Here is a 16,603-nt window from a genome sequence, read left to right as displayed (position 1 = left end):
GAATCGAACCTGGGACCCTGGAGCTGTGAAGCAATTGTGCTATCCACAATGCTACCGTGCTGCCCTACTTGCTAGAAGTATCATATATTCGTACATTTAAGATAAACAATTCTGTTCATGTGTGTGTTTATGGTATGTGTGTGTCTCTGAAAACCTTACAGGGCCAACAGTTCTCCTGGAACTCCTTCCCTAACAGCACAGTGGGTGTCCCTCCACCACACGGACTGCAGCCGTCCAAACCGGCGGTTCACCATCACCGCTGTAGCGATGGGCAACAAATGGTGGCCTTCCAAAGGTGCCCACATTCCGCAAAATGGTACATTTTAAAAATGAAAGGCTAATCGCCGACAGAGAGAGAATTTACAGAAACTGACATTGAACTGCATGAGCAGATCGAAGCCAGCTCATTCAGATTCAGTTCCCAGGTAGGTTTTCCCAGGAGCAGAGGATTGCAGATGAACGGATATTATGTCCAAACAAGTCTGAGTTGATCATGTTTTGGGGTTGCGTAAAATTGGGAAGATTCTGGGCGGGAGTGTGGGTAGGGTAGTGGAGGAGGAGGTGGACCTGGACCCTTTGGTGGCGATATTGGGGCTGGTTTAGCTCACAAGGCTAAATCGCTGGATTTTAAAGCAGACCAAGGCAGGCCAGCAGCACGGTTCGATTCCTGTACCAGCCTCCCCGGACAGGCGCCGGAATGTGGTGACTAGGGGCTTTTCACAGTAACTTAATTGAAGCCTACTCGTGACAATAAGCGATTTTCAATTCGTTTCATATTTGGGGTCTCAGAGAAGCCGGAGCTCACGGAGAGGAGGAAGGCCGATGTTGTGGCCTTCGCCTCTCTGATTGCATGGCGGCGAATTTTGCTGGAGTGGCGGTCGGCATCGCCACCGGGGGGGGGAGCCCTCAAGGCTATTCTACCATTCAGTGGCTAATCCATGTCGGAACTCCATTCACCTGCTTCTGTCACTTATCCTTCAATACCTTTGGCGAACAAAAAAATGTATGAACATCGGTTTTTAAAATTAACAATTGACCTGGATTTTAATCTATCCAATGAATGGTTACCTCACGCTATTAACTTGTCAGGCAATTAAGGAATCCAATTTTAAATGAATCTCACCAATTTATGACAAGCCCAGAAGGTTATGCTAACAGGGTGAAATAAAGTAGGGATGAGAGGAAATGAAAATGAAATGAGATGAAAATCGCTTATTGTCACAAGTAGGCTTCAAATGAAGTTGCTGTGAAAAGCCCCTAGTCGCCACATTCCGGCGCCTGTTCGGGGAGGCTGGTACGGGAATTGAACCGTGCTGCTGGCCTGCTTGGTCTGCTTTCAAAGCCAGCGATTTAGCCCAGTCTGCTAAACCAGCCCCAAATGAAGCTCAAAGGACCAGTTTTGCTGAAGGTTCTATTGAGCTCCATGAACTATTTCTGTGTTGTGAATTCTACGTAATGATGTTTGAGCATCGATAGCTGGTTAATGTGGAATTACAGTGACATGACTGAACTGTATCTATATAACCTCTGGGATTGATTTAGTTAGTTAACACCACCTCTCCAACCCTCCCTGGTACCAAGTTAACACTCCGAAATAACATTTGAGAGCTCTGTTGTTGAATTAGTTCAATTATTCCCGGGGTCTCGGAGATACTCCCCCCCCCAAGCCGCAAGGCCCTTCCCACTCGCCCACTGTTGACCTGGCTTATTTTTAGCTCAGAGTAGCTCCGCGCAGCTCCTTCTCTCAGCTGTTCTGTCACTCAAGAAAGTGAGTGTCTGCTTCACTACAGCGCACAGGCCGGACAGAGGTGAGTTTGCTTCTTAATCTGCAGCATAAGTGGGGGAAAGAAGTGGGGGGGGGGGGTTAACTGTAAGAATTCAACTTCTTTCACGACATGCCACTGCTGATACTCGAGGGGTCTCTGGGTGCAGGTGGGAGGGAGGTTTGTGCAATGACCGTGTGGTGAATTCTCCGTCTGTCGTGACTCGTGCTCAGCAGGCACGATGGGGGAAATTTAAACCTCGTTGAGATATCTTTCCCCATCGCCAAAGTGCAAAGTCACTCACTGCTTTCTGTTTTGGGGAGGGGGAGTGAGTAGAGGCAAAAATGTCAATGAAGTGATGAGTAAACGTTTTGAATCAGTGGGAATTGAGTGCAGCAATGTCATTCAGGATGTGCAACCAACAAACTTCACCTCAAAGTTAAAACCTTGTTTCCAAGTCACCAGAGAAATGATTGGTCGGGTACTGGAGAATCCAAGTTTCCGTTGGGAGATGGTCCTGTCTATCCCAAACTGAACAAAGCTTTCATTTTTATTTTTACAACCGGATTGTTGGGGAAATTAACACTTTTGATTTATTTTTTAAACTTTTATTTTCTCCAATTAAGGGGCAATTTAGCGTGGCCAATCCACCTACCCTGCCCATCTTTTTGAGTTGTGGGGGTGAGACTCAGGTAGACAGGGGGAAAATGTGCAAACTCCACACGGACAGTGACCCAGGGCCAGGATTGAACCCTGGTCCTCGGCGCTGTGAGGCAGCAGTGCTAACCCACTGTGCCACCGTGCCGCCCCCTACTTTGATTATTTTAAGCTGATGCGTGCTGAGAATCATTGGGGGAGTCTGTCATCGGACTAAATTAAGAAACTCAGAGACATCACCCATGTTGCTGGGCAGCTGTCAGCTGCCAACAGATCTGAATGTTTGACTTAATGCACAGAAGCTTGGTTGCAGCAGTAACAGAGATCTGGCAGACTCAGTGTGGGGCATCATAGATCCATTCGTGCAGATCCACCTCTGCTTTCAAATCCCACCATGCCCTCCACCTTCTCCCAGACCCCAACCTCCTCCAACCCTCCAACATTGCTGCTCTCCTCTGTATCCCCGAGCATGGCCGCCAATGTTGGAGTGATTAACATCAGGGATACGGAGGATGGCAGGGCCCTGAGTTCCTGAATTAACATCAGGGATACGGAGGAGAGCAGGGCCCTGAGCTCCGGAATTAACATCAGGGATACGGAGGAGAGCAGGGCCCTGAGTTCCTGAATTAACATCAGGGATATGGAGGAGAGCAGGGCCCTAAGCTCCGGAATTAACATCAGGGATACGGAGGAGAGCAGGGCCCTAAGCTCCGGAATTAACATCAGGGATACGGAGGAGAGCAGGGCCCTAAGCTCCGGAATTAACATCGGGGATACGGAGGAGAGCAGGGCCCTGAGTTCCGGAATTAACATCAGGGATATGGAGGATGGCAGGGCCCTGAGTTCCGGAATTAACATCGGGGATACGGAGGAGAGCAGGGCCCTGAGCTCCGGAATTAACATCGGGGATACGGAGGAGAGCAGGGCCCTGAGCTCCGGAATTAACATCGGGGATACGGAGGAGAGCAGGGCCCTAAGCTCTGGAATTAACATTGGGGACACGGAGGAGAGCAGGGTCCTGAGTTCCGGAATTAACATCGGGATACGGAGGAGAGCAGGGTCCTGAGTTCCGGAATTAACATCGGGGATACGGAGGATGGCAGGGCCCTGAGCTCCGGAATTAACATCGGGGATACGGAGGAGAGCAGGGCCCTGAGCTCCGGAATTAACATCGGGGATACGGAGGATGGCAGGGCCCTGAGCTCCGGAATTAACATCGGGGATACGGAGGAGAGCAGGGCCCTGAGCTCCGGAATTAACATCGGGGATACGGAGGATGGCAGGGCCCTGAGCTCCGGAATTAACATCGGGGATACGGAGGAGAGCAGGGTCCTGAGTTCCGGAATTAACATCGGGGATACGGAGGATGGCAGGGCCCTGAGCTCCGGAATTAACATCGGGGATACGGAGGATGGCAGGGCCCTGAGCTCCGGAATTAACATCGGGGATACGGAGGAGAGCAGGGCCCTGAGTTCCGGAATTAACATCGGGGATACGGAAGAGAGCAGGGTCCTGAGTTCCGGAATTAACATCGGGGATACGGAGGAGAGCAGGGCCCTGTGTTCCTGAATTAACAGCGTGGATACGGAGGAGAGCAGGGCCCTAAACTCTGGAATTAACATCGGGGATACGGAGGAGAGCAGGGTCCTGAGTTCCTGAATTAACATTGGGGATACGGAGGAGAGCAGGGTCCTGAGTTCCGGAATTAACATCGGGGATACGGAGGATGGCAGGGCCCTGAGCTCCGGAATTAACATCGGGGATACGGAGGAGAGCAGGGTCCTGAGTTCCGGAATTAACATCGGGGATACGGAGGAGAGCAGGGCCCTGAGTTCCTGAATTAACATCGGGGATACGGAGGATGGCAGGGCCCTGAGCTCCGGAATTAACATCGGGGATACGGAGGAGAGCAGGATCCTGAGTTCCGGAATTAACATCGGGGATACGGAGGATGGCAGGGCCCTAAACTCCGGAATTAACATCGGGGATACGGAGGAGAGCAGGACCCTTAGTTCCGGAATTAACATCGGGGATACGGAGGAGAGCAGGGACCTGAGTTCCTGAATTAACATTGGGGATACGGAGGAGAGCAGGGCCTTGAGTTCCGGAATTAACATCGGGGATACGGAGGAGAGCAGGGCCTTGAGTTCCGGAATTAACATCGGGGATACGGAGGAGAGCAGGGCCTTGAGTTCCGGAATTAACATCGGGGATACGGAGGAGAGCAGGGCCTTGAGTTCCGGAATTAACATCGGGGATACGGAGGAGAGCCGGGCCCTAAGCTCCGGAATTAACATCAGGGATACGGAGGAGAGCAGGGCCCTGAGTTCCGGAATTAACATCGGGGATACGGAGGAGAGCAGGGTCCTGAGTTCCTGAATTAACATCGGGGATACGGAGGAGAGCAGGGCCCTAAGCTCCGGAATTAACATCGGGGATACGGAGGGGAGCAGGGCCTTGAGTTCCGGAATTAACATCGGGGATACGGAGGAGAGCAGGGCCTTGAGTTCCGGAATTAACATCGGGGATACGGAGGAGAGCAGGGCCCTGAGTTCCTGAATTAGCATCGGGGATACGGAGGAGAGCAGGGCCCTAAGTTCCGGAATTAACATCGGGAATACGGAGGAGAGCAGGGCCCTGAGTTCCTGAATTAACATCGGGGATACGGAGGATGGCAGGGCCCTAAGCTCCGGAATTAACATCGGGGATACGGAGGAGAGCAGGGCCCTGAGTTCCGGAATTCCCTCCCTACCTCTCTTTCCTACTTTGAGATATTCCTCAAAACTGACCTCTTTCACCAAGATTTTAGATGCCTCTTCTTGTGGCTCGGTGTCTGTCAACATTCGCATGAATAGTCAAGGTGCAATGTGAATGCAGGTCGATGCTGGGATTCCCTTTCAGAAGTAATCTAAACCTGATGTTGCTCCCATTTTAATCTAAATTAGACTGCAGCCATCAAAACTCTTTAATGTGCTACTTTAATTTTTTTTTTAACAAGCAATTTTAATGAGGTATTTTTGGAATTACAAACAGTAACAGTACAAAAGCAATGTACAAAGAACAATAGACACAGTGCAATCACCGACTCTCATCCCGCTAAGACCCGCCTAATTGACCCCCTATTCTACGCTACCCTAACCCCCCTCCCACCCCCCACCCCCTGCTGATGATTAATTCTCCGCAAAGAAGTTGATTGATGGTTGTCACCTCCAGGCGAACCATAAGAGTGACCCTCTCAGGGCGAATTTAAGCTAGCCATGTCCGATAACCAGGTCTCCGACTTCGGGGGCTTTGTGTCCCTCCAAGATAATAGTATCCGTCTCCGGGCTACCAGGGAAGCAAAGGCCAGAACGTCTGCCTCTTTCTCCTCCTGGATTCCCGGGTCTTCCGACACCCCGAAAATCGCCACCTCTGGACTCAGTTCCACCCTTGTTTTCAATACTCTGGACATGACGTCCGCAAACCCCTACCAAAATCCACCAAGTTCTGTACATGCCCAGAACATGTGGACGTGGTTCACCGGTCCTCCCGCACATTTTGCAGACCTGTCCTCTACCCCAAAGAATCTACTCATCCGGGCCACTGTCCTGTGGGCCTGGTGGACCATCTTGAATTGGATCAGGCTGAGCCTGGCCAGTGTTGCGTTCGCGTTGACTCTGCTCAACGCGTCCGCCCATAAGCCATCCTCCATCTCACCACCAAGCTCCTTCTCCCACTTACGCTTCAGCTCCTCGGTCTGCGTCTCCTCCTCCTCCCCCCCCCCCCCCCCATGAGTTCTTTGTAGATGTCTGAGACGGTCCCCTCTCCCGCCCATCCCCTAGACACTACCCTATCCTGGATCCCCCTTAGTGGCAGGAGTGGGATGATACCTGCCTGCGTAGAAAGTCCCACACCTGTCAATATCTAAATTCGTTCCCCCTTGCCAACCCAAACTTCTCCTTCAGCGCCCTCAAGCTAGGGAAGCTCTCCTCTAAAAACAGGTCCCCCATCTTCTCAATTCCCGCCCTTCACCCTACTCGGAACCCCCCATCCAAGCTCCCCGGGGCAAACCGGTGATTGTCACATATTGGGGGCCAGACCAATGCTCCCATTGCTTCAGCGTACCTCCTCCACTGACCCCAGATTATGCTATTTTAGTATTAACCAGTGTCTGGGTTCTGTAAATCTAATATCAGCAGCAGGTCTCTCAGCCTTTCTGGTAGGTGACTCTGGCTGATCTATCTTCTCTTGCCCATTGTTGAAGAGGTTTGTGGGTCCAATACCCAATACCTGAGGCCTTCATTTCCGCTATTGTTACCTCCAGGCTCAACTGCTCCAACGTTCTGCTTGCTGGCCTCTCACCATCCACCTTATGTAAACATCTGTTCATTCTAATCTCTGCTGTCTGTGTCCGAATGCGCACCAAGTTCCATTCACCCAATACCCCTGGGCTTGCTGGAACTCAATTTGAAAATTCTATTCACAATGTCTACTGTTGGATGTGATTCTGTGTATTGAGCAGAACTCGCTGAACAATCCTGAGTGCGCTAATTGTTATGCTAACAGCTAATTCAAAATAATCAGCCAAGCTCATAGCGTAGCTCATTTACGCTTGTTGGAAATAACCAGATTTATTCCCAGGGACACACTGGGCTGGACTCTCCGCACCCCGATGCCGAAATCGCATCCGGCGCCAGGGCGGAGAATCCATTTCCGCGTACGGAATCGGGACCGGCGCCAGTTCCACGATTCTCCGGGCCCAGAAAAGCGCCGTACCCGGGAAGTACACCGCGCTGCCTATCCCCTACCAGCGGCCATTGCTTGAGGCCCGCCCCGCTATTCTCTGCCCCTGACCGGCCAAAATCCTGACGGCTTGGACCACTCATGGTCCTGCCGTTTGGGATACTCGCATGGCGGCTGCGGACTCAGTCTGCGGCCGCCATGGTCGGGGGCAGGCCGATTGGAGGGCAAGGGGGGCCTCATGCGGGGCCGGGCAATATTTGGGCGGGTGGTCTGGGTCGGCAGCGTGGCCGATTGGGGGCACTATTTGGGAGGTCCAGCTCCTTGGTCAGAGTCCAGCATGGAGCACGGCGCGGTCGCTGGAGGCCGCCGCCGGGCGCTTGCGCAGACTCTGACCCGAAAGTGCGGGGGTCCGTATCTGCAGCTAAAGCTGCTAGATTCACGCCAGGTCCCTACTAGCCCCCTGTAGGGCGAGGAATATGGGGCCTTTTCACACAAGGTTTTTTTGGCGTGAAAGGCCACCATTTTTACAACAGCGTGAGGACATAGTCTGAAAAACAGAGAATCCAGTCCATTACCTACAAACAAAAGTAATATGATCAAGCTTTGTGCCTTTTTGAATTCCCCAGGAACTTGGGGAGTTTATAGTTCTTCATTGTCTCTCTTTTCAACAATAATTCTATTGATTTTGTTCACATCTCTCCCTTCTTGGTCTCATCCCTGTGTAAATCTGTATCTCCTCAAATCCTACAAGCCTGTAATCATTTCTCTATTTCTTGTACCTTCACCCTACCATTGACTAACATACCCTCAGTCATGTAGATTCCCTCTTTAAACCTCTCAGCCACTCCAACACCTTTTCCTCCATTGAGGTGCCTCCTCTTTGGCCAAGTTTTTCGTCACCTGCCTTTATAATTCCATCATTGACTCTGTGTCAAATTATGGGCCGGGTTCTCCGTTACTGAGACTAAGTGTTGAGGCCGGGGCAGAATTCGTGGATTTTCGCGACAGCAAGACTGGCAGTGAACCTGCGTCGATTCTGCTACCTTTGAGGGGCTAGCACCGGAGCCACGTGGAACGCAATCCATTCCAATGAAAAACGGTGCGGGATTTGCCGGGTCCGTGATTGACACCCGGGAGGCTGACAAGCTGCAGCCTCCCATACTCCCTACACACACTCAGCGCAGCCAATAAGGTGGCACTGGTTGCGCTGGAGCACGCCCGTAGAGATGATGGGTTGGCTGGAGCCAGAGGGCACCTCGGGGAGTGCCCTGGGAGAACACCCAGGTAACAGTGGGCTGTCAGTGGCGTGCGCAGCTGCACGGCTGCCCTTGAAGGCTGTGACAATGGCGTTCCGCGCCCGTCCACCCCGACCCCACAGCCCACCTCCTAGCCACTCTCTACTACTCCACCCCCAGCCCTGGCAGACGCCCCCGGCTAATGACTTAATTGTCAGCAAACTATGGCGATGTTGGACACTTTCCGTACCCCCTCTCTCTCCCTCAGCAGCCACGAGGCCGGTTTTACGATATTTAAAAACACATGTGAACCGCGCCGTCAGGAACTCAGCCCATCGGAGATGGAGAACCGTGGAGGTCCCGGGGAGTACTGGGTCGGCCCACTAATGATTTCAAACAGTGTTTACTGTACGTGCGTTCCGGATCGCCTTGGCGTCGCTGTCGAGGTGACGGAGAATTGCGATTTGCCGTCAAATCGGCGCCCGACGCAATTTTGGTGTCAGAACCGAATCTCCGCCCAATCGCGTTCCGCGATTTTGGCATCAGCCAACGGAGATTCCCGCCCTACGTTCCTTCGGACGACCTTAAAGGCGCTTTATAAATGCAAGCTGTTGTTGATCAAATAACCTGGGCTGATACATCAGTACAGCGCTGCCCTTTCCATAGGTTAAACTGAGGCTCAAAGGTGGATGTAAAACTCCCCAATGGAGAGCAGGGATTTTGGCCGACACGTGTCCAATATTTGTCTCTGAACCAACCTCACTGCCACAAACCATTTATCCCCGATTGTGGCACCTCGCCACCCATAACCGGGGTACATCCTGGGGAGATGGACACATGGCTAAATATAATGTTTCATCCAAAGAGAGAGCCAGCACGTTAACTCTGCTCCTCACAATTCCGCCACTTTGCATTTCACGTTGGCGTGAATTCTCCAAACACACTGCATTCTGGGGAGAAATTAAGAAAAGTTCAAACTTGGGGGATGCAGTTTGGTCCTCCTTGCACTTGGCCAAGGAGGTAGGTTTAAAAGAGCGACTTAGAGGAGGGAAAGGTGGAGAGGTGTCAGGAGGGAATTCCAGAGCTCAGCGCCCAGACAGCTGAAGGCAGGGCCACCAATGGCGGAGTGATTAAAACTGAGCATGCTCAAGAGGATAGAAGACTTGCATTTATTTAGCGTCTCTCTCGCTCAACAGGAGATACGATAGCGCTTTACGGCCAACAAAGTACTTTTGAAGTGCAGTGACTGTTGTTGTAATGTAGGAAACCCAGCAGCCAATTTGTGCACAGCAAGCTCCCACATACAGCAATGCGCTAATGGCCAGATTGTCTACTTTTGCGATGTTGATTGACACAGGAGAGAACGCCCTTGCTCTTCTTCAAAATGGTGTACATCCCCCTGAGGGGGACAGATCCGGCCTTACCTGACCAGAAATCTAGCACCACATTCCCTCAGTACTGCACGGGAGCGTCAGCCTTGATTTCTGTGCTTATTACTGGAGTGGGACTTCAAGCCAGTGAGTGAACTTGCCTGAGTGCAGTCACGGGGCACCATAAGAGGAACAGAGACTGCTGGTTGAAGGTAGTTTGCACAATGCCTAACTACATATTCACACACGCAGAATGAACGAGCGGAGAAGTTACTGAGGGTAGACCTGCCACTGCCTTTATCATTGCCAGACACAACAGGGCTGTGATGATATGTGAACTATCATCTGTGTATACAATATAGTAACCAAACCGTATGTAAACATTAGTGCCTGTATGTATAGATTAGTATTCTAGCACCCGACCACAGGTGGCGTGGCGACAGGAGAAGGTCACTGGAAGGTGGCCACATGGTGAGACAGGACGCATTCTAGCATCCGACCACAGGTGGCGTGGCGACAGGAGAAGGTCACTGGAAGGTGGCCACATGGTGAGACAGGACGCATTCTAGCATCCGACCACAGGTGGCGTGGCGACAGGAGAAGGTCACTGGAAGGTGGCCACATGGTGAGACAGGACGCATTCTAGCATCCGACCACAGGTGGAGTGGCGACAGGAGAAGGTCACTGGAAGGTGGCCACATGGTGAGACAGGACGCATTCTAGCATCCGACCACAGGTGGCGTGGCGACAGGAGAAGGTCACTGGAAGGTGGCCACACGGTGAGACAGGACGCATTCTAGCATCCGACCACAGGTGGCGTGGCGACAGGAGAAGGTCACTGGAAGGTGGCCACATGGTGAGACAGGACGCATTCTAGCATCCGACCACAGGTGGACAGAGGCACAGAGAGCAGTCACTTATTGAGCAGCTCCTGAGTCAACAGCAATTAATAATAGTTCATCACAGCTGTTTGTATTTAACCGTCGTATCCAACTGTAATCTTAGTAAACATCATGGAAACCCTTTAGTGTTTTAGTTAATTAATAAACAGTTTTGTTCATTTACAAAGCCGTATGTTCTCCGATCACTTCAACTACAAAGGCCTCGCCATCCGTACATACCGAGAACATGACAAGGGCCGTGATGTTTCCAGGATCTTGACCAGCTGGGACGCTAAGCCAGGGTCCGACACAGGAATGTTGATGCCGGAAGGGAACCATGGGCTCCACTATCCTGACTCCTGTCCCAGCAACACTGACCGACAGGTTACCGAGGAGCAGGGAGAAAGACGGATCCATGATACTGGTATCAGTGACACCCGCTCGTCCCAGTTCCAAAGATCTTAGTGGGCTGTAGGGCTGGAGGAGGTGACAGATATTAGGAAGGGGGTGAAGCAGGGGGCCGAGGTGACAGGCTAAGATGCCCTAGAAACACGATAGGTGACAGAAGCACCTCTTATTAAATCACCTACCCACAAGGAAAAATAGAGTAAAACGGGGAGATCCCATTGCAGGGCCGATGTTGGAACCAACAATTCTACAGACACGTGCTTGTAGGATTAGAATAGCGGTTTTAATATACTCACAACAGAGCCAGCCTGTTAGCCGTTGAACTTTCGGTGAACTGGCCGGCTGACCCTGTGGCACTGACCTTTTATACAGCAGCTTCCGGGGGAGGAGTCCTGGGCAGAGCCAAGGGAGAAGCCCCATACAACTCGAGCATTCCCAGAGCTACTCCCCCTGGAGGACAGGTAGTGCAACTGCACTTACAATACAGACACATGTATATACAAATTACAATCCGGTGTGAATCACATTCACCACATTCACCCCCTGTGAAAAAATCGAGTCCAGCGGGGGTGGTGGCTCACAGAGTTAGTCTGTCCGGTGGACGAATTGTTCTTTTCGATCTGCGGAGCACCGGGGTTGCAGCCTCTTGCGGTGGCTGGGTGGGTGTTGAGAGCTGGGGTACGATGGCAGACTCCAGGGCGGGTCTCGTCCGAACTTCATACACCTCTGGCTCGACCGGAGACTGGGGGCGCTGGGGGCGGGCTGGTTCTGGCGCGTGGAACCAGTGGGGTGAACTTGCGGAATCGGGGGCGCGAGGGGGCGGCAGCATAGGGAACGGGGTAAGGGGTTCCTCAGTGGGGGTAGGGGGGGCTGGATCCAGCGGGTGCCAGGTCCCGAAGGGATACTGTGTCCTGTCGACCATCTGGGAACTCCACGAATGCGTACTGGGGGTTGGAATGGAGGAGGTGCACCTTTTCAACAAGGGGGTCAGTTTTGTGCCCCTTGACATGCTTCCTCAGGAGGACCGGGCCTGGTGTCCTCAGCCACGCCGGAAGTGAGACTACCGTGGTAGTGCCCCTAGAAAAAATGAAGAGTCGCTCGTGAGGGGTTTGACTTGTAGCTGTAAAGAGGAGGGATCTGATAGCGTGGAGCGCGTCTGAGAGGACTTCTTGCCATTGGGAGACTTGGAGTTTTCTAGACCGGAGGGTCAGTAGGACGGTCTTCCAGACCGTCACGTTCTCCCTCTCCACCTGCCCATTTCCCCTGGGGTTGTAGCTGGTAGTCCTGCTCGAGGCGATGCCCTTGTCGAGCAGGTACTGACGCAGCTCGTCGCTCATAAAGGACGAACCCCGGTCGCTGTGCACGTAGCTGGGGAAACCGAACAGGGTGAAGACACTATGCAGGGCCCTAATGACTGTGCGGGAGGTCATATCAGGGCATGGAATGGCAAAAAGGAATCGGGAGAACTCGTCGATGATGTTGAGGAAATAAATGTTCTTGGTAGTGGAGGGGAGTGGCCCTTTGAAATCGATCACAAGGCATTCAAAGGGCCTAGAAGCCTTGACCAGGTGGACCCTGTCTGGTCTATAGAAGTGCGGTTTGCACTCTGCACAGATCGGGCAGTCCCTGGTGACCGCTTTTACCTCCTCGTTGGAGAAAGGCAGGTTTCGGGCTCTGATGTAGTGGGCGAGCCGGGTGACCCCTGGATGGCAGAGATCTACGTGGATGGCTTTCAGACAGCTGATCTGCACGCTGGCACATGTCCCGCGGGATAGGGCATCCGAGGGCTCGTTGAGCTTCCCCGGTCGATACTTAATATCATAACTATAGGTGGAGAGTTCGATCCTCCACCGAAGGATTTTATCATTTTTTATTTTGCCCCTTTGCGAGTTGTCAAACATAAAGGCAACCGATCGTTGGTCGGTGATGAGGGTGAACCTCCTACCTGCGAGATAGTGCCTCCAGTGACGAACAGCCTCCACAATGGCTTGTGCTTCTTTCTCGACTGAGGAGTGTCGGAGTTCTGAAGCGGATAGGGTACGGGAGAAAATTGCAAAGGGCCTCCCTGCCTGATTTAAAGTGGCTGCTAGAGCTACCTCTGAGGCGTCTCTCTCAACCTTAAAGGGAGTGAATTCATCCACCGCCCGCATGGATGCTTTGGCGATGTCCTCCTCGATGCAGCTGAAGGTCTGGCGCGCCTCAGCTGACAGGGGAAATCGTGTGGCCTTAAAGAGTGGGCGGGCTTTGTCCGCATATTGAGAGACCCACTAGGCGTAGTATGAGAAGAACCCCAAGCACCGTTTGAGGGCCTTGGGGCAATGAGGGAGGGGGAGTTCTAAGAGGGGGCGCATGCGGTCCGGGTCTGGGCCCAGGACTCCGTTCTCCACGATGTAGCCGAGGATGGCCAGTCTGTTTGTGCAGAAAACGCATTTCTCCTTGTTATAAGTGAGGTTTAATTTCTGTGCCGTCTGGAGAAAACGGTAGAGGTTGGCGTCGTGGTCCTGCTGGTCATAGCCGCAGATGGTGACATTGTCCAGATACGGAAACGTGGCCCGCAGCCCGTACTGGTCTACCATTCGGTCCATTGCTCGTTGGAACACCAAAACCCCGTTAGTGACGCCGAAAGGGACCCGGAGGAAATGGAAGAGGCGGCCATCGGCCTCGAATGCCGTGTAGTGGCTTTCCTCCAGGCGGATTGCGAGCTGGTGGTATGCAAACTTCAGATCCACCGTGGAAAATAGCCGATATTGGGCAATCTGATTAACCATGTCTGCAATTCTGGGGAGGGGATACGCCTCTAGGAGCGTAAAGCGATTTATGGTCTGGCTATAGTCGACGACCATGCGAAATTTTTCCCCGGTCTTGACGACCACCACCTGAGCTCTCCAGGGACTATTACTGGCCTCTATGATCCCCTCACTGAGCAGCCGTCGGACCTCCGATCGGGTAAAGACCCTATCCTGTAGGCTGTATCGCCTGCTGCGAGTAGCTACTGGCTTGCAATCTGGAGTGAGATTGGCGAAGAGAGGAGGGGGGGGAGATGCGCAGCGTGGCGAGGCTGCAGATAGTGAGTGGGGGCAGGGGCCCGCCGAAGCTGAGGGTGAGGCTCTTGAGGTTGCATTGGAAATCCAGGCCTAATAAGAGTGGCGCGCAGAGGTCGGGCAGGACATAAAGTTTAAATTTAGAATAACTAGCGCCTCGAATTGTGAGCTCCCTATGTTCAGCCGCGGTAACGGCTTGATAATTACAGTCATTGGAAAGATTGTTCAATTCCCTTACAAACTCGGCTAGCGTTTCTGTAGGCCGCTAATGGCGGGTCGTAAACACGTGGCGTGCATAAACCTCGTTAATGGGCCTAACGTACATTTTGTCCAGTATTGCCAGCGCTGCGGTGTAAGAACCGGCCGGATTTAGCTGTGTGGAGATTCTGTGGCTTACCCTCGCGTGCAGTAGGCTGAGTTATTGTTCCTCCGTTGTTCCGGCGGTGCTGGCTTCTGCCAGGTAGGCTTTAAAACATCTCAGCCAGTGGGAAAAAATTTCCTTAGCCTCTGCATCCTCTGGGTCGAGTTCTAGGCGTCCAGGCTTGAGGGCTGCTTCCATGATTTCTTCGACTGTTTCCTGAGTATATTAAATTGTTGGAACCAACAATTCTACGGACACGTGCTTGTAGGATTAGAATAGCGGTTTTAATATACTTACAACAGAGCCAGCCTATTAGCCATTGAACTTTTGGTGAACTAGCCGGCTGACCATGTGGCACTGACCTTTTATACAGCAGCTTCCGGGGGAGGAGTCCTGGGCAGAGCCAAGGGAGAAGCCCCATACAACTCGAGCATTCCCAGAGCTACTCCCCCTGGAGGACAGGTAGTGCAACTGCACTTACAATACAGACACATGTATATACAGATTACAATCCGGTGTGAATCACATTCACCACACCCGAACTGTTGTTTTGCACTGTTGCACGTCAAATTGATGCCTGAGGCCCAGCTCGAAGTGAAGCTCAAGGCCCCCCGGCTCCTGGAATGTGCCATCTATTTTGGAAACCATCACAGCCCAGTTGTGTCTGGCGATGATAAAGGCAGATACAGGTCTACCCTCCGTAAATAGCCTGGCATTAAAATCATTGCTGTGTAGATTTCGCAAGCGGGCCACCGATATCGGTGAAACTGAAGTGGCTGCTCTGGGCCTTGCACGGCTCTCAACCTGCCTAGAAGTAACTCAAAAGGAAGATAAATGTAGAGAGGTGGGGGGGGGGGGGGGGGGGGGGGGGGGGCGCGGGGTGAAGAAATGGAAAAGAAAAAATGCTGCGTTTCTCTAAGTCGTATTATGTAAAACACATGGGTGGAATTGTTGAGGCAGTTTTAGCCTGCTTTTTTCTTACTCCTTTGTCCCCTGGTAGTCATGGAGACAGTGACAGATAGCAGCCTTTGTGATTGAATTGTTTGACCTTAAAAGATGGAAAGGAACTTGCATTGATAAAACCTCGATCATGAGTGCATCTCTCAGGAAAGTCCCAAAGCATTATATATGGATTCATAGAATCATAGAGCTACAAAAGGGAGCCATTTGGTCCATTGTGACCATGCTGGCCCTTTGAAAGAGTTATCCAATTAATGTCACCCCACCCCATCCCCCTCCCCAATTCTTTCCCTCTTAGTCACTCAAGTATTTATATAATTCTCTCGTGCAAGTTACAATTGACTCTGCTTCCATTAACCTTTCAGGCAATATATTCCACATCACAACAGTTTGTTGTGTACAATATGTCGCCTCTGGTTCCATTGCCAATTGCCTTAAGTCGGCCCCCATGGTTACCAACCCTTCTGCCACTCGAATCGGCACCTTCTTATTTTCTCTACCCAAACCGTTCAAGATTTTGAGCATCTCAATCAAATCTCGCCTCAACCACCCCAACTTTAAGGAGAACAATCCATCTTCTCCAATCTCCACATAACTGAAGTCCCCTCATAGCAGCAGCCATTCTAGTAAATCTCCATTGCACTTTCTCAAAGTTCCCAGACGGACCACAATGCTTCCAGCTGAGGCATCACAATTCAACCCCATCTTTCACCCACATCCACACACACAAAACCCACACACATACACACACACATCCACACACACCCATCCACAAAGCCCCCACACACACACACACACACACACACACACACATCCACACACACCCACACCCACAAAAACCCCCCCCACACACACCCACATCCACAAAACCCCCACACACACACACACACACACACACACACAAAACCCACACACACACATCCACCCCACACCCACACCCACAAAACCCACACACACACACACACATCCACCCACACACACACCCACAAAACCCACACACACACATCCACCCCACACCCACACACACAAAACCCACACACACACAGATCCACCCACACCCACACACACAAAACCCACACACACACATCCACCCACAAACACACACACAAAACCACACACACACACATCCACCCACACACACACACACAAAACCCACACACACACATCCACCCACACACACACACACACAAAACCCACACACACAC

At 52.0% G+C, this 16,603-nt stretch overlaps 1 protein-coding gene across 1 annotated transcript in view; it reads left to right on the top strand.

The window, feature by feature from the left end:
* The first annotated feature begins 1,733 nt into the window (after window positions 1–1,733).
* Window positions 1,734–16,603, top strand: part of txlnba (taxilin beta a) — a 74,976-nt gene continuing 60,106 nt past the window's right edge. The window contains exon 1 of the mRNA XM_038816516.1: window positions 1,734–1,808. The gene's annotated coding sequence lies outside the window, so the exon portion shown is untranslated. The remainder of the gene's footprint in view (window positions 1,809–16,603) is intronic.

The sequence above is a fragment of the Scyliorhinus canicula genome, chromosome 1 (assembly GCF_902713615.1).
Source record: "Scyliorhinus canicula chromosome 1, sScyCan1.1, whole genome shotgun sequence".
NCBI classification, from domain to species: domain Eukaryota; kingdom Metazoa; phylum Chordata; class Chondrichthyes; order Carcharhiniformes; family Scyliorhinidae; genus Scyliorhinus; species Scyliorhinus canicula.
Note: the sequence above shows the minus strand (reverse complement) of the source record. Positions and strands in the feature narration are given on the sequence as shown.